This window comes from Giraffa tippelskirchi, chromosome 8, assembly GCF_054371585.1.
Source record: "Giraffa tippelskirchi isolate mGirTip1 chromosome 8, T2T-mGirTip1v1.2.pri, whole genome shotgun sequence".
Taxonomy (NCBI): domain Eukaryota; kingdom Metazoa; phylum Chordata; class Mammalia; order Artiodactyla; family Giraffidae; genus Giraffa; species Giraffa tippelskirchi.
This window is the reverse complement of record NC_137282.1, coordinates 127,437,999-127,456,524: the sequence shown is the minus strand read 5'-3', so window position 1 is coordinate 127,456,524 and position 18,526 is coordinate 127,437,999.

Sequence of the window (18,526 nt, the reverse complement as noted above, 5' to 3'; positions counted from 1 at the left end):
CATCTCATCCTCTGTTGCCCACTTCTCCTTTTGCCTTCAATCTTTCCCAGCATCAGAGTCTTTTTTAATGAGTCAGCTCTTCAATGCAGGTGGCCAAAGTGTTGGAGCTTCAGCTTCAGCAGCAGTCCTTCCAATGAATACTCAGGGTTGATTTCCTTTAGGATTGACTGGTTTGATCTCCTTGCAGTCCAAGGGACTCTCCAGAGTCTTCTCCAGCACCACAATTTGAAAGCACCACTCCACGTTCAGCCTTCTTTATGGTCCAATTCTCACATCCACACACGACTACTAGAAAAACCATAGCTTGACTATATGGATCTTTGTGGGCAAAGCGATGTCTCTGCTTTTTAATATGTTGTCTAGGTTGGGCATCACTTTCCTTTCAAGGAGTGTCTTTTAATTTCATGGCTGCAGTCACTGCAGTGATTTTGGAGCCCAAGAAAATAAAATTTGTCACTGCTTCCACTTTTACCTTCTATTTGCCGTGAAGTGATGGGACCAGATGCCATGATCTTAGTTTTTTTAATGTTGAGTGTCAAGTCAGCTTTTTCACTCTCCTTTTTCACCCCGATCCAGAGGCTCTTTAGTTCCTCTTCACTTTCCGCCATTAGAATGGTATTATCTAAAAGTTGCTGATATTTCTCTGAACAGTCTTGATTCCGGCTTGTGATTCATCCAGCCTGGCATTTCACATGATGTATCCTAGGTGGTGCTAGTGGTAAGTAATTTCCTGCCAATGCAGAAGATGCAAGAGATGTGGGTTCGATTCCTGGGTCTGGAAGATCCCCTGGAGAAGGAAATGGCAACCCAATCCAGTATTCTTGACAGGAAAATTCTATGGACAAAGGAGCCTGGTGGGTACAGTCAGCGGGGTTGCAAAGAGTCAGGCATGACTGAGCGTGCACACACACACACTCACTCTGCATATAAGTTAAATAAGCAGGGTGACAGCATACAGCCTTGATGTACTCCTTTCCCAATTTTGAACCAGTTGTTCCATGTCTGTTTCTAGCTGTTGCTTCTTGACCTGCATACAGGTTTCTCAGGAGACAGGCGAGGTGGTCTGGTATTTCCATCCCTTTAAGAATTTTCCAGTTTGTTGTGGCCCACACAGTAAAAGGCTGTAGCATAGTCAGTGAAGGAGAAGTAGATGTTTTTGGGGAATTCCCTTGCTTTCTTTATGATCCAACGGATGTTGGCAATTTGATCTCTGACTCTGTCTTTTCTAAACCTAGCTCCGTACATCTGGAAGTTCTTGGTTCAGCTATTGCTGAAACCTAGCTTGAAGGATTTTGAACATAACCTTACTAGCATGTGAAATGAGCACAATTCTAGGTTAGTGTGAACATTCTTTGGCATTGCTCGTCTTCGGGATTAGAATGAAAACTGACCTTTTCTAGTCCTGTGGCCACAGCAAATTTTTCCAAGTTTGCTGACACATTGAATGCAGCATTATAACAGCATCACCTTTTAGGATTTTAAATAGCTCAGCTGGGATTCCATCACCTCCACTCACTTTGTTCACAGTAATGCTTCCTAAGGCCCACTTGACTTCACACTCCAGGACGTCTGGCCCTAGGTGACCACACCGTCATGATTATACAGGTCACTAAGACCTTTTTTGTTTGCATCTTGTATATCTACTTTACATTTTGTTTTTCTAATAATTTTTAAAATAATTCTTAAAATTTCTTTATTGTGACTGTGCTAGGTCTTTGTTGCTGCCTGGGCTTTTCCCTCGTTGCAGTGTGTGGGTTTCTCATTGCACTCTTGCTGCGGAGCACAGGCTCAATAGTTACGGCACATGGGCTCAGTTGCTCGACGGCATGTGGGATCCTCCTGGACCACAGATTGAACCCGTGTCTCCTGCATTGGCAAGCAGATTCTTTACCACCGAGCCTCCAGGGAAGCCCTCTAATAATTTTTTAATGTTTTATTTTGAAATAATTATAGACTCACAGAAAGTCACAAAAATAGCAGAGTCCCACGAGCCCTTTACCTAGCTTTTCCCAGACATCTTATATAACTGTGGTACAATATAAACAAGGAAACTGACATTGGTACAACACTGTTGTACTGAATTTACAGACCTTATTCAGATTTCACTTACCTTGTCATACTCCTTTCCCAATTTTGAACAAGTCAGTTTTTCCATGTTGTACACAAGTGTGTATGTGCACATGTGTGTGCATGTGTGGTTCTGTGCAGTTTGATCTCAGATTTGTGTAGTCGTCATGACAACTAATATACGGAAGTTAAAGCAACTTCCTCTTGTACCTCTTTATAGTCTCAACCCCCACTCCTGTTCCCTGGCAACCATTACTTTTGTCTCCATTGCTATTGTTTTATAATTCAAGAATATTAAGTAAATGCAATCATATAGCATGTAACCTTTCGAGACTGACTTTTTCACTAAGCATAAATGATCTTGCAATCCATCCAGGCTGTTGCATGTATTAATATCAATAGCCCATTTCTTCAGATGGCTGAATGGTGTTCCACAGTATAGATGTACCATGGTCTGTATAACCGTTCACTCTTGAAGGACATTTAGATTGTTTCCAGTTTGAGGTTATTATAAGATAAGTATGGTGTATGGATTTTTGTCTGAACATGACTTTTCATTTCTCTGAGATAAATGCCTGAGAATATGATTGCAGGGTCATTTGGTGAATATATATTTTGTTTTATAAAAACTGCGAAATTATTTTCCAGCTGTAGTGTCTGAGAGATCTAATTCCTCCCCATTCTTGTCAGCATTTGTGGTTATCCTAGGTGGCTCAGACAGTAAAGAATCTGCCTGCAGTCTGGGAAACCAAGGTTCAATCCCTGAGTTGGGAAGATCTCCTGGAGAAGGGAATGGCTACCCACTCCAGTATTCTTGCCTGGAGAATTCCATGGAGAGAGGAGCCTGGCAGGCTACAGTCCATAGGATCAAAAAGAGTGGGATACAGCTGAGCAACTAACACCTTCTTTCTTTTTTATTTTTATTTTCACCATTAATGTGGGTTGAATTGTGTCCCCTTAAAAGATATGATCAAGTCCCAACCCCCAAACCATATGCATATGATCTTTTTTGGAAATAGGGTTTCTACAGATATCATCAAGCTAAGGTGAAGTCACACTGGATTAGGGTGGACCCTAGATTCAATGACTGGTATCTTTATAAGAAGGCTATGAGAAAGCACAGAGACACGGGCAAGAAGGCCGTGTGATGACAAAAGAAGGGACAGAGATAGAAGTGATACAGCTACAAGCCAAGGAGCACAGGGATTGTTAGCAGCCTCAAGAAGCTGAAAGAGAGGACCTCCCTGGTGGTCCAGTGGCTAAGACTCTGCCCTCTTAAAGCAGGGGTCAGGGAGCTAGATCCCAGATGTCGCAACTAAAAATTCATGTTCTGCAACTAAGTCCTGGCACAGCCAAATAAATATATTTTAAAATCTTAAAGTGTGAGTGATAGTTGCTCAGTCGTGTCCAACTCTTTGTGACCCCATGGACTGTAGCCTGCCAGGCTCCTCTCTCGATGGAATTCTCCAGGCAAGAATACTGGAGTGGGTTGCCATTTCCTAAAAAAAAAAAAAAAAAAGGTGAAAGAGGCCAGGAAGGATTCTTTCTTAGAGCCTTTGGAGGGAGCGTGGTACCCTTGATGTGTTGATTTCTGGTCTCAAGAGCTCTGAGAGAATAAATCGCTGCTGTTCTAAGCTGCCAAGTTTGTGGTAATTTGTTTTGCAGCCCTAGGAAACTGATGGGCCATTCTAATCTGTGTGCAGTGAGATTTCATTGTGATTTTACTTTGCATTTCTTAGTGGATGATGATAGTGAATGTCTTTTCATGTGCTTATTTGCCATCCTCTTTGGTGAAGTATCTGTTCATGTCTTACTCATTTCAAGTTGGATTTTTTTTTTTTTTACTGTTTAGTGTTGCAAGTTTTTTAGAAGTATATTTCAGATGCTAGTCCTTTTTTAATCTTTTTTATTTACTTAATTTATTTTTTGGTCATGTGGCTTGTGGGATCTTAGTCCCACAGGTTGAACCTGTGCCCTTGGCAGCGAAAGTGCTGAGTTCTCACCACTGGACCACGAGGGAATTCCCTGGATGCTAGTGCTTTAATAGATATAAGTTTATTATTTATTTTTATGGCATTTTACAAAACTGCTGATTTGTGATGGACTGGAAATTTTACAAACACAAACAGGTCCTTCATCTTCTCATAGGTTTGAGAAGCACCGTCCTAGTATCTTTCCTTTTTCTTTCCTTAACAAAGCAATTGATGCTTTTGAACTGTGGTGTTGAAGAAGACTCTTGACTGTAAGGAGATCCAACCAGTCAATCCGAAAGGAAATCAGTCCTGAATATTCATTGGAAGGACTCATGCTGAAGCTGAAATTCCAACATCTTGGCCCCTTGATGCGAAGAACTGACTCATTTGAAAAGACCCTGATGCTGGGAAAGATTGAAGGCGGGAGGAGAAGGGGATGACAGAGGATGAGATGGTTGCATGGCATCATCGACTCAATGAACATGAGTTTGAGCAAGCTCCAGGAGTTGGTGATGCATAGGGAGGCCTGGCATGCTGCAGTCCATGGAGTCACAAGGAGTCGGACACGACTGAGCAACTGAACTGAACTGAACGAAGCAATAGCACATGTACAATGTTGTGTTGAGTCTTTTTTTTTCCTAGGTAATCATAAATAGTTTCTGTAACTTGGTCATATCTTCCTAATGACCACTTTGCAGTGTTTGCAAAATAAAAACTGCGAAATTATTTTCCAGCTACATCATAGAGTAGCTGTAATGTCACTTAACCAGTTCTCAAGGTTACACATCAGGTGAATCACTTCCCTTTGGGTGCAAGGTTTTTTCTTATATTGTGGGTATTATTTTCTTAGTTCTCATTCTCATCATTGTAGCTCAGCTTGCTCTTTTATTGGCATCGACATAGCAGACTCAGGCCAGGTTGCTGGGTGCCACATTCTCTGTTCTCATGGAAACAAAAGGTCAGTGGATCCAAATCACTCTGGAAGTCCTGGCTTTGTAGTCCCCAGCCACTTGATGGTACAGCAATTCACTGTATAGTGAATTATCTTTGTGTTTCTGGGTCAGGGAAGGAGAAGAAGTAAGAGAGATGGAAGTGATGGGGCAAGGAGAAAGGAACAGAGGAGGGGATCACACAGATACAGGTACAGAGAAAGGCTGGGGAGGAAGAGACAGACTGAAGGACAAGGAGGCAGGTTGAGTGCCAGAGGAAGGGAGATGATGAAAAGGGGGTTGAGAGAGTTCAGAGGTGAAAGCAGGTCAGACCCTTCCAGGTTCTAAGCATGACTGTCATTCACGAGCTGGGCAAATCACTTACCCCCTCAAACCTCACTTTGTTCATATGTAAAATGGGATAATACCACATTGCAGGGGTGATTCAATAAAATTATTGTCACATATGTAGCACTTGAAAAATGGTAGCTGTTTTGAATCAGTAGAAAGAGGCAGGAGGTGCCAAGGTGCCTCGATGGGGCAGAATGGGATCTGCTAACTAGTGTCTTGGTCTAGGGTTTCTTGGCTCTGGGAACAAGAACTGAGGGGCTCTGAGGAGAAGGCATCACCCCCAAAGTGGAGGCCACAACAAACTGCTCCGAAAAGGAGGCTGACCCAGCCAGCCCCGAATCATGACCAGGTCCCGGTGCCCAGCCCAGTGGGGTCAGAGGCTCCCTCTCTCCCCTGAAATGCCAAACTTGGCCAGTGCCCACAGCCTGTATCCAGGAGCCTCTTGACCTTAGCAGAGCTGGGCGCCTGGCCCAGACCTCCCCTGGGTTGCTGGCTTCCTGCTGCAGACAAATTCCTGACAGAGCACAGCTGTCCCAGGCCTTGCTGGACTCTTACCAGGACGTGAGTGGCCCTTTTACCAGTGTGGGCTGGGTTTGGTTTTGGAGCTGGGTGGAGGAGCCTGTGGGAAGGGGTGTGTGGTGAGGATGGTGGGGGCTAAGCCTGGGCCAGCAGGGGGGCCACTTGGAGGTGTGTGTGTGACTGGCAGGGGGTCAGCCTCTGCAGGTGCTTGTGCATGACCCCGTCATAGCTGTCTGGAGGCCAGGTAACCATGGCAACGAGAACAGTGTCTGTGACGATGGAGGATGGTAACGGCGGCAAGGGAGCGGCTGACTAGTACACGTAGGGCCGTGTGTACCAGGCTGAGGACGGTCAGATGCCCCCACAGCCAGCGCTCCCTACTTCCTTCTGACACCTCTCAGGTGAGAAATTCAAGTCATTTTGGTCTCCTGCCTGACCTGTCCTCAGTCTCCATCACACTGTCCTTCAGGTCCAGTCTACCTTTTAATACTGTTTTTACTACGAAATACTTAAGGCAGATAAGAGTATGGATGATAATTTATCGAGGACTCATGTAGCCACTGGCTTCAGAGATAAAACATGGAAGCCCCTAGTGTCCCTTCTCTGATCCTAAACACTTACCTTCCCAGACATTCCGCTGTAAAATTTTGCTGTTTGACATTTGCATGATCTCCACTGTCCTTTGACTATGCATTCCTTATCCAGGCACAACATGTATTGTTTTCTGTCTTTGAAAACGTTAGCGCTGTCCAAAGGAACTCTCTGTGATGGTGGCAGTGCTCTTTATCTGGGCCATCACAGATGGTAGCCTCTAACTGCATGTGGTTTTCAAGCACTTGAAATGTGGCTGCTGGGGTTAAGGAACTGTATTTAAATTTTAATTAATTTAAGCTTACATAGCCACATGTAGCTCGTGGCTACCGCACTGGACAGCATGGGTTAGATCCTTCTGAAACTTGTCTTTCCCCTCTTTTCCTCCTCCCTCCTTCCTTCCCTTCCTTCCTCTCCTTGACATCAAGGCTTGGAGAGCTACCTGCTCATTTTCCCTGCTGCACAGTTTTCTGTTGCATGAATACACAGCTGTCTCCCTATCCATTTTCCTACTCATGGACGTTTGAGTTGTTTCCTCACCACCACCACCACACTCCCCCGCCGCCCCACGTATACAAAGGATAGCACAGGAATCGTTTTTGTGCGTATCTATGCCTTTCTTTCCCAACTTCATTTCCAGTGCCCGCTGTGGCAGACAGCCCCATGATCCTGACCGGAGTTATTTCGAGGCCTCCTGGCTGCCTGCCTGGCTCATCTCTGGGCCCCACACCCTCCTCCCCCGGCATCCGTCAGCCGCCCAGCCAGGATGATTCTGACACACCGCTTTCCTCCTGTGTCTTTCCTTCTGAGGAACTTGATGGCTCCCACTGCACTGCGTCTGACCTCACGACCTGGCCCTCACTCTAGGGCGTGCTGTGTTCGCCAGCCTTCTGCCAGTCGTCTGCATGCATCGAGCTGTTCCATCGAGGCTTCATTTTCCAGGCAAAGCACCCATTCTGGAATATGTTTCCTGTCCCTCGTCCACTTAAGTCCTTTCCCATCTCTGAAGGCCCAGCTCGGGCCTCACCTTCTCTGGTGTTCTTATCCTGCAGCATTCACTCAGGAAACACTCATGAGGAGCCTGTCCTCACGGAGCTCACAGCCTGGCTTTCGCCAGTGACTCCAGTCCACTCCCGTTCCCCACTACCAGCTTTCTACCATTCCTCCAGCACCTTAGCATGGATGAAGCTTCGGAATCCAAAGAGGTGTGGGTAAGGTCGGTTATGACAACCACCTGGAGGGCACTATCTTCACAATCAGATGGGCACTGCCAGCCTCTGCCACCATGGCTCTCCCTTTTTGGGGCTTCCATTGGTGGCCACTCTCTCCACTTTCTGATGGGCACGATCTTGACTGTTTCTTTGTATTATATCTCCATTCTGATTTCAGTCAGATGTGGAAACGGTTCCTTCCTGTGGCTCTGCAGATCCGTTCTAATTCATCTTGCATTGATACGGTTTAATTCTCAGAGAACATCTACTTCCTAGTATTTAGTTCTTAAAGTGCCCTTTACACTTGCTCCCGTGTCTCCACAACACAAATTGTATTAAACCTTGAGGGGCGGGGACCATATTCTTTTCTGTAACCCTGAAGATATCTGGGGAAAAAAACCTGACAGGTTCAGCCAGCCCTCGGTGCTCTACACAGCTTGACTGGAGGTGCCTGGAGGTTGGCAGAGGGCAGATCTACCAGGCACTGGGGCTCGGGCAGGAGTTGGGGAACTGGAGAGCCGAGAAGTATCTTCGGGGCCAAGACAGTTCTCTCCGAGGCCTCCTGAGTATGCTGCTGGCGGGACATCCGTGTAGTTTCGTCCTCAGCCAGGGAGGGAACTGTGTGGGTGGAAGGAGAATGTGGCTGACTCTGTCCACATGAGCTGCCTTAGGGAACCAGAGGGCAGGAGAGAAGCACAGGGCCTCTGCCAGAAGATTGAAGGGGCCAACCTCCAGAGGGAGCTGGGGATGGGAATGGGTTCAGCTAAGAAGAATGAGCTTTGTTTTTTGTCCCACAAACGCGGGCCAGACAGGGCGGGAGAAAGAAAGTGTTAAATGTGGGAGTCAGCAAAAGTGGATGAGGGAAGAGCTTAGTGGGAGGCTGTGAGGGGACATCTTTAGGTGATTTTTTTAAACATATTTTTATTTTCATATATTGTCTGCGTTGGGTCTTAGTTGCAGCACATGGGATCTTGGTTGCCTCATGCAGGCTCCCTAGTGGCTCAGTAGCCCCACAGCATGTGAGATATTGGTTTCCTGACCAGGGGAACCGTGTACCCTGCATGGCCCTGCAAGGCAGGTTCTTAACCACTGGACTGTTAAGGAGCATTTAACGGGAGGCTTCCTGTGTGCTGTTTTCTGTCTCGCATAAATCCTCTGTTCCTTATTAGCACCTGAATGCAAGCTGCTCCCACGAGTGAGAAATGCATGCATTTCCTTCCTTAGCCTTTCCATATGGTGAAAAGTAACTATTTAGGACCCTCTTCCTTTCTGATATGGAAAGTGATTATTTACAACCCTCTCTCTTTGAGCCTTATGTTTCCTTGGTAATTTGTAAGATTTTTGATCCTTATCTTTACTGAAAGAGCTACCTTGTAAGACAGTATATATACCAACACTATGTTTAATAAAACACCCTTGTTCCATCAGAGCATGAGTCCTCGTGTCTTTCTTCATCTCTCTCTCTCTCTCCCTCTCCTTCAGGCTAGTTTTTTGGAGTGCAGATATCCAGTGTGCTTACTTACTTGCCCAGGCTTTCAAGACCTCCTGGAGAGGACGCCCTGAACCTACTTAAGTGACACAAACCCTTTGTCCTAGGGTTTTACTGATACTCTGCGTAAACCAGAGAATATCAGCCTCTTTCTTTACTTTACTTTCTTACCATCGATTCCGTACTACCAGGCTCCAGTCCATTAAAGGGCCCCAACACTGGACCACCAGGGAAGCCTCTCTTCAGGTGATTTTTACCAATGGTTCAGAATGCAACTGGGCTAAGGGAAGCCAAGGGGAGGACTTTGGAGAGGGGTAGGGAGTAGATAGACAGTATTTCCATAAACCTAAGAGGACTGGTGGTCAGGAGCACTGGGTGGGTGCTTCCACTCCTGACTCAGCCATCAACTGCAGGCCTCGGCTTCACTTCCTCACAAAAGCAGAGAGAGGATTAGAGAACCTCTGGGGTCTGGTCCGGCTCCGCCTGTGATTTCCAGGATGGCTCTTGAGGCTGGGGGAGGACTGTCCGCAGTGGAGGGCAGAAGCTAACTGTGAGAGAGGATGCAGCTGAGCATGAGAGGAAAACGGGAGAACACGCCGAGTCCCTGCTCTGGGCCCTCACACACCTGGTCTCAGACCGATGCTCTGAAGACAGGACTAGCAGCACTGGTTTAGGGATGAGGAAACCAAAAGCAGAGAGGTCAGTGGAACTCCCCAAGGTCACTGTCCTAACAAGCCAGGAGTGGGATTCCTACTGAGGCCTCTGGCTCCCGAGTCCCCAGCCCTTTCACTTCATGGAGAGGTCCCTGAGGGGCGAGGAGGCCCTGTGCATGGGTGTGTGTCAGAGTGGTTGGAAAGAAAGGGCCTATTGAGTTGACTTTTAATGTATTTTCTTACATTTACTAGGTTTTCATTAACTTAGTCTTCAGTGCTTTCACTTGGTGGGGATGGAAATGAGGAATTTTTTGTTTTTTAAACAAGAGAAGATGGAATATGGTAAGCAGTTGATAAAATATGAGTTCCTGATCAGGACAGAGTGAAGAAGGAGAAAAGTCAGCTTGAGGTCAGGGAGGAAGAGTGAGAGACTCTCAGCTATCTACCTGGTGGGGAGGGCCCTCAGATAAGAAAGCAAAGACGGGGCTTTCATGGCAAACACTAAGTGAGCTGCAGAAGTCAATACATCATTAATACAGTAAAAAGTTAGCATTTGTAAAATCTTAGTGGGGGGGGTACAGACACTGTTAGAATTGAGAACATACCTAGATTATACAAAAACAAAGATTTGGCCAGAGCTGCCATGTTAAGCATGAGACATTGAAAAGAAATGACAGAGTAGCTGCAGAAGTATATGAAAGAGAAACATGCCTGTGATCAATGGAAACCAAATCTAGAAAAAAAAGTAACCCAAGGAACAGAAAAAATAAATTCCTACAGCATTTTGAACTACAGAAAAATTTAACAACAGCATGAATTCAAGAAGTAAGCACAGATGGGATGACAATATTTAGGTTGGTGCAGATGTAATTGCAGTTTTGCATTGTTGAATTTTTCCATTGGATACTGGAATACATTCTTGAATAAATGTGGTTATGCTATACATCATTTTAATATGCATTTCTCACCTTTTTTTTTTTGCTAATGACTTACTACTTGCTGTTTATTTTATATGTATTTTAGACTATGGAAATGATGTTAGACAAGCAAATTTGAGTGATTTTCTTGAGTTCAAAATGGGTAAAGCAGCAGAGACAACTCACATTTGGCCCAGGAACTGCTAATGAACATACTGTGCAGTGGTGGTTCAGGAAATTTTGCAAAGGAGACAAGAGCCTTGAAGATGAGGAGCATAGTGGCCAGCCATTGGAAGTTGACAATAACCAACTGACAGCAGTCATTGAAGCTGATCCTCTTACCCCTACAGGAGAAGTTTGGCATTTGAAACAAACTGGAAAAGTGAGAAAACTTGATAAGTAGGTGCCTCATGAGCTGACCGGGAGAAGGCAATGGCAACCCACTCCAGTACTCTTGCCTGGAAAATCCCATGGACAGAGGAGCCTGGTAGGCTACAGCCCATGGGGTCGCTAAGAGTCGGACTCAACTGAGTGACTTCACTTTCACTTTTCACTTTTATGCATTGGAGAAGGAAATGGCAACCCACTCCAGTGTTCCTACCTGGAGAATCCCAGGGACAGGGGAGCCTGGTGGGCTGCCACCTATGGGGTTGCACAGAGTCGGACATGACTGAAGCGATTTAGCAGCAGCAGCAGCAGCAGCAGCAGCATGAGCTGACTGAAAATCAAAAAGATTATCATTTTGAAGTGTCTTCTCTCATTCTACACAACAACAAACCATTTCTCAATTGGATTGTGATGAGTGACAAAAGGTGGATTTTATGTGACAACCTGTGACGACCAGCTCAGTGGTTGGACCAAGAAGCCCCAAAGCACTTCTCAAAGCCAAACTTGTACTAAAGAAAGGTTATGGTCACTGTTTGGTGGTCTGCTGTGGGTCTGACCCACTGCAGCTTTCTGACTCCCAGAGAAACCGTTACATATGAGAAATATGTTCAGTAAATTAAGATGCACCAAAAACTGCAACGCCTGCTGCCGGCATTGGTCAACAGAAAGGGCCTAATTCTTCTCTATGAACAACACCTGACCACAGGTTGCACAAATGCTTCAACAGTTGAATAAATTGGACTATGAAGTTTTGCCTCATCTTCCACATTCACCTGACCTCTCGCCAACTGACTACCACTTCTTCAAGCATTTCGACAACTTTTTGCAGGGAAAACACTTCCACAACCAGCAGGAGGCAGAAAATGCTTCCCAAGAGTTCATCGAATCCCAAAGCATAGGTTTTTACGCTACAGGAATGAACAATCTTATTCCTTGTTGGCAAAAATGTGTTGATTGTAATGGTTCCTATTTTGATTAATAAAGATGTGTTTGAGCCTAGTTATAATGATTTAAAATTTATAGTCTGAAATCGCAATTACATTTGCACTAACCAGATGTTCAAGTTGGTTTTAGAAAAGGCAGAGGAACCAGAGATCAAATTGCCAACATCTGCTGGATCAAAGAAAAAGCAAGAAAGTTTCAGAAAAACATCTATTTTTGCTTTATTGACTATGCCAAAGCCTTTGACTGTGTGGATCACAATAAACTGTGGAAAATCCTGAAGGAAATGGGCATACCAGACCACCTGACATGCCTCTTGAGAAACCTGTATGCAGGTCAGGAAGCAACAGTTAGCACTGGACATGGAACAACAGACTGGCTCCAAATAGGAAAAGGAGTACGTCAAGGCTGTATGTTGTCACCCTGCTTATTTAACTTCTATGCAGAGTACATCATGAGAAACGCTGGGCTGGAGGAAGCACAAGCTGGAATCAAGATTGGTGGGAGAAATATCAATAACCTCAGATATGCAGATGATACCACCTTTATGGCAGAAAGTGAAGAAGAACTAGAGCCTCTTGATGAAAGTGAAAGAGGAGAGTGAAAAAGTTGGCTTAAAGCTCAACATTCAGAAAACTAAGATCATGGCATCTGGTCCCATCACTTCATGGCAAATAGATGGGGAAACAGTGGAAACAGTGTCAGACTTTATTTTTTGGGGCTCCAAAATCACTGCTGATGGTGATTGCAGCCATGAAATTAAAAGACGTTTACTCCTTGAAAGGAAAGTTATGACCAATCTAGACAGCATATTAAAAAGCAGAGACATTACTTTGTCAACAAAGGTCCGTCTAGTCAAGGCTATGGTTTTTCCAGTAGTCATGTATGGATGTGAGAGTTGGACTGTAAAGAAAGCTGAGAGCCGAAGAATTGATGCTTTTGAACTGTGGTGTTGGAGAAGACTCTTGAGAGTCCCCTGGACTGCAAGGAGATCCAACCAGTTCATCCTAAAGGAGATCAGTCCTGGGTGTTCATTGGAAGAACTGATGTTGAAGTTGAAACTCCAATACTTTGGCCACCTGATGCAAAGAGCTGACTCATTTGAGAAGACCTTGATGCTGGGAAAGATTTAGAGCAGGAGAAGAAGGGGATGACAGAGGATGAGATGGTTGGATGGCATCAGTAACTCAATGGGCATGGGTTTGGGTAGACTCTGGCAGTTGGTGATGGATAGGGAGGCCTGGCATGCTGCGGTTCATGGGGTCGCAAAGAGTCGGACACGACTGAGCGACTGAACTGAACAGGAAGGGAACAAACTGTTGGTACTTCTATAAAACAAGCATATCAAAAATAACAAGAAACTAAATAGATATGGCTGAAAAATAAATTGATACAGAGGGAACCCTTAAGATATTCATGGTAAATGAGAAAAAAAAAAGACAGGTATTAAAGAGAGAGAAGAGGGACTTCCCTGACAGGCTAGTGATTAAGATGGCTTCCATTGCAGGGGGCGTGGGTTCAGTCCCTGGTCTGGGAACTAAGATCTCACATGCCACACCAGGTGGCCAAAAAAAAAAAAAGGAGAGAGAGACAAGACAATAGTCATAAAAGATCAAGACAATGAAACAAAGGAATAAAGACAGAATCTGAAACAGAAAACCTAACAAATGCAAAAGCATCCATTTTAAGGAAAATACAAGACATCTTCTCCAGGATGAAGACTGGAATTGCAAGTCAAAAGAGCACACCTTGTTCCAGGAGAAGCTGATAAAGAATAAGAAAGAAAGAATTCTTCAGGCACACCGATGAAGAAAAAGGAGAAGGCAAGGAGGAGGAGAGGAAGGAGAGGAAGAAGAAAGAGGCAGGTGAGGAGGGGAAGAAGAAAAAAGGGAAAAAAGTCACTTTTATTTTAAAGGGGAAATCTTAGGGTGGCCCGTCTTGTTCCTACCAACAGTCAAGCTGTCAAATGACAATGGAGAAGTGCCTCCAAAGTTCTGAGCAAAAGAAAGTGTGATGCAAGAATATTTTACTCAGCCAAGTTGTATTCAAGCATAAAGACCACAGAAACATTCTCAAATGCAGAAAACACAGCGTTTATGAGCCATTCCCTGAAAAACTTAACAATGATTCAGCCAACCAAGAGTTTAAAAACAACTCAGGAATGAAGAGTGATGGTAAAAGTACTGGTAATGAGTCACAAATCAGTTTAAATATAAAATGAAGGCTAAATAATTCTGGGAATGATAGTTTCAGAGCAGAAGGAAATTCAACAGTGATAATACCCACGTAGCTGTAATTCATACAGATTGAAAAGTAGAGGAAGAGATAAGGTTGGAGAAAGAATGAGCTATTTTTTCACCTTCAGAACCTTGAACCATATCACCTAGAAATGAAACTTTATTAAGAACAGTTCCAGTTTTTTCAATGTTTCTCATAATCTTAACTTCAGAGAGGTTTTTAAGGAATTAAATTTTTGTGTGTGGGGAAAGAAATGTCTACTTCACTTTTTCTTCTATCATAATCATATAAAATTGATGTAGCATTTTTATTCTTTGGTATGACTGGGCCCATTTTAATAAAAACATTTTTATCTAACCTTCTAGCTAGGCATACCCTCGAGATGCCTAGAATGCTGTTCATCTACAGTCAGTAGTTATGTCTGGGTGGAGGTTTCCATAACATCATTCAAACTGTCTTCAATACTTCCTAAGAAAATGAATCATTTGTACAGAAATAATAAAGTCATTATTCTGAAAAACTAAGATTGGTGAAATCTCTATCTTCAACATGGCATCCAGAGGCTCGTCGGCTTGATTTAGTAAGAAAGCCTAAAGGACATGTGTCACGTTGAAGGAATGTGCACTAATACAATGGAATTCAAACTGAGCAAAAAGGATATATTGCAGTTTAAAAATATCATGGGATAAGAATGATAACTTGGAAGTAAAAACAACCTGGATGCAACTTGATCTGTAGAGTCAATGCAGTTGCAATCAAAATTCCAGCAAGTTATTTTGTGGATATCGACAAACTGATTGTAACGTTTACATGGAAAAAGGCAAAGGACCCAGAATAGCCAACTCAATATTGGAGAAGAACAAAGTCAGAGAACTGGCACAACTGGACCTCAACACTTACTAAAGTCTACAGTAATCAAAATTATTTGGTATCGGCAAAAGAACAAAGATCAATAGAGCAGAATAGAGCCCAGAAATAGATCCACATAAATAAGGCTATGGTTTTTTCAGTGGTCATGTATGGATGTGAAAGTTGGACTGTGGAGAAAGCTGAGTACAGAAGAATTGATGCTTTTTTGAACTGTGGTGTTGGAGAAGACTCTTGAGAGTCCCTTGGATGCAAGGAGATCCAACCAGTCCATCCTAAAGGAGATCAGTCCTGGGTGTTCATTGGAAGGACTGATGTTGAAGCTGAAACTCCAATACTTTGGCCACCTCGCGCGAAGAGCTGACTCATTGGAAAAGACCATGATGCTGGGAAGGATTGGGGGCAGGAGGAGAAGGGGACGACAGGATGAGATGGCTGGATGGCATCATCAACTTGATGGACATGAGTTTGTGTAAACTCCGGGAGTTGGTGATGGACAGGGAGGCCTGGTGTGCTGCGATTCATGGGGTCGCAAAGAGTCGGACACGACTGAACTGAACTGAAATATGGCAAATTGACCTTGGACAAAAGAGCAAAGGCAATACAATGAAGCAAAGATAGTGTTTTCAACAAATGGTGCTGAAACAAGTGGACACTCACATGCAAAAAAAGAGAATCTAAACCCAGACCTAACACCCTTCATAAAAAATTAACTCAAAATGGTTCATGGACCTAAATGTAAAACACACAACTATAAAACTCTTAGAAGATGACACAGGTGAAAATTAAGGTGACCTTGGGTATGTGGGTGAATTTCTGGATATAACACCAGAGGCATGATCTGTGAAAGAAACAATTGATAGGCTTGACTTTATTAAAATGTTGAATTTCTGCACTGTGAAAGATAATGTCAAGAGAATGAGAAAACAAGCCACCAACTGGGAGAAGATGTTTATAAAATGTATGTTTGATCCAGGACTGTTATCCAAAATATATGGAGTCTTAAAACTCAACAATAAAGAAATAAACTACCTGATTACAAAATGGGCCAAAGGCCTGAACAGATACCTCACTGAAGAAGATACACAGATGGCAAGTAAGCATGTGAAAAGAGACTCAGCATCGTATGTTGTAAGGAATTGCAAATTAAAAGGACGGTGAGAGAACTCTCTGGTGGTTCAGTGGTTAGGACGCGGCACTTTCACTGCCATTGCCTGGGTTCAACCCCCGGTTGGGGAAGTAAGATCCCACAAGCCACTCAGCACAGCCAAAAAACCAAATCAAAACAAACAACGAGGTATCACAACTATGAGAAGGGCCCAAATCCAGAACACTGACAACACCTAATGGTGGTAAGGATGTAGAGCGACAGGAACTCTTGAGTTATTCCTGGGGAAATGCAAAACGGTGCAGCTACTTTGTAAAAGTCAGGAAGTTTCTTACAAAATTAAATGTTACCCTTATCATACGAGCCATCAACCCTGCTTTTTGGGTATTTTCCCAAAGGAGTTGAAAACAGGTCTACACAGAAAGCTGCACACAGATGTTCACAGCAGCTTTAACTCACCTGCTGCCCAAATTTGGAAGCAACCAAGTAGGTGAATGGATAAGCTGTGATACAGCCAGACAAGGGAATGATCATTTGGTGCTAAAAAGAACTGAGCTGTCAAGCTATGAAAAGACGTGGAAAAAACTCAGATGCATATTTGTAAGTGAAAGAAGCCAGTCTGAAAAGGCTACATATTGCGTGATGGATGTTAACTATGTGACATTCTGGAAAAGGCAGAACTATGATGACAGTAAAAAGATCAGCAGGGAGGGAAGGGTTGAATAGAGCATAGAGTACTTTTTAGGGCAGTGGAACTATTCTGTACGATGTTATATTCTGTATGATACTATCGTGATGGGTACATGTCAGTATGGGTGCATGCTAAGTTGCTTTAGTCGTCTTTGACTCTTTGTGACCCTGATGGACCATAGCCAGCCAGGCTCCTCTGTCCATGGGATTTTCCAGGCAAGAATACTCAAGTGGGTTGCCATGCCCTCCTCCAGGGTATCTTCCTAGCCCAGCGATCAATCCCGTGCCCCTTGTCTCCTGCATTGGCAGGTGGGTTCTTTGCCACTAGCGTCACTGGGGAAGCTGACACATGTGAGTATACATTTGTCCAAACCCACAGAATATAAAACACCCAGAGAGAACACTAATGTAAGTGGACTATGGACTTTGGGTGGTGATGTGTCAGTATAGGTTCGTTGATTTTAACATGTACCACTGTGGTGCAGGAAGTCAATAGTTGAGGGAAGCTGTGTCTGTGTGAGGGTAGGAGGTATACAAGAACTTTTTGCTCAATTTTGCTATGAACCTAAAACTTCTCTTAAAAAAAAAAAAGAGGACAAACTCCACAGTCTGGATGTTTCTAGGAATTAAGGACTGTACAGTAGAGGTGGGGCACAGTAGATGAGGAGGGAAAGCAAAGGAAAGAAGTGGAATGAGGCTGGAGGGGCCAGCCAGGACTTCTATCTTGTGGGTAATGGAGAGCCATTGAAGGGTGCTGAGCAAGGAAGTGAAGAAACACACGCTTTAGAAAGATCCCCGTGGCAGCTAAGTGGATGGTGAATTGGGATGGTAGGAAGTACACGAGAAACAAACAGGGCAATAACTGGCAGAGTCCAGGAGTGAAACAGCAAGGTTCAAAACTGGGGCTGGGCATGTGACAAGGAGGCAGAGGTCTCCAGAGCTTGGTCCTGATCAGACGTAGAGGCTGGGGTGTGGGGGGGAAGACAGGAACCCTCGGAGACTGTGCACAGTTGTTTTGGACATGATGAATTAGAAGTGGTTTGGGAGAGAGCTGATGGAGATCCTGATGCGTGGATTTACAAGTCTAGAGCTCAGGTGAGAAGTGGGCCTGGCCTGAGCTCACGGGTGACTTGCCCATGGGTGGAAGGTAAAGCAAAGAGCTGAGATCTCTCCCAGGGAGGGAGAAAAGAGGAGGATCCAGGGGCAGACTGGTAGAGGAGACTAACATTTCAGAGACGGCAGAAGGTTGTATAGAGAAGACGAGTGGACACAGGAGTCTCAAGAGGGGAGCAGTGGTCGCACAGAAGCCAGGGGAGGGAGGGGTTTTCCACAGGTCAGTGTCAAGGGCTTTAGAGGGGTCGAGAAAAAAGGGGCCTGGTGATTCTGCCACCTTTTTACATGGAATCAAGACTTACCTTCTTTTTTTTTTTTGGTTGAAGTGCAGTTTTCAAGCAGGTTAATGAATAGCATTATGGAATGCACTAATTTTCAAAGAACCTACATTAGACTTGGCACAAACAAGAATGAATATACATTTTGTAAACACAAGTGTTAAAAAATTAACTCTAGACTCCTTGACTCATAATCCAGATAA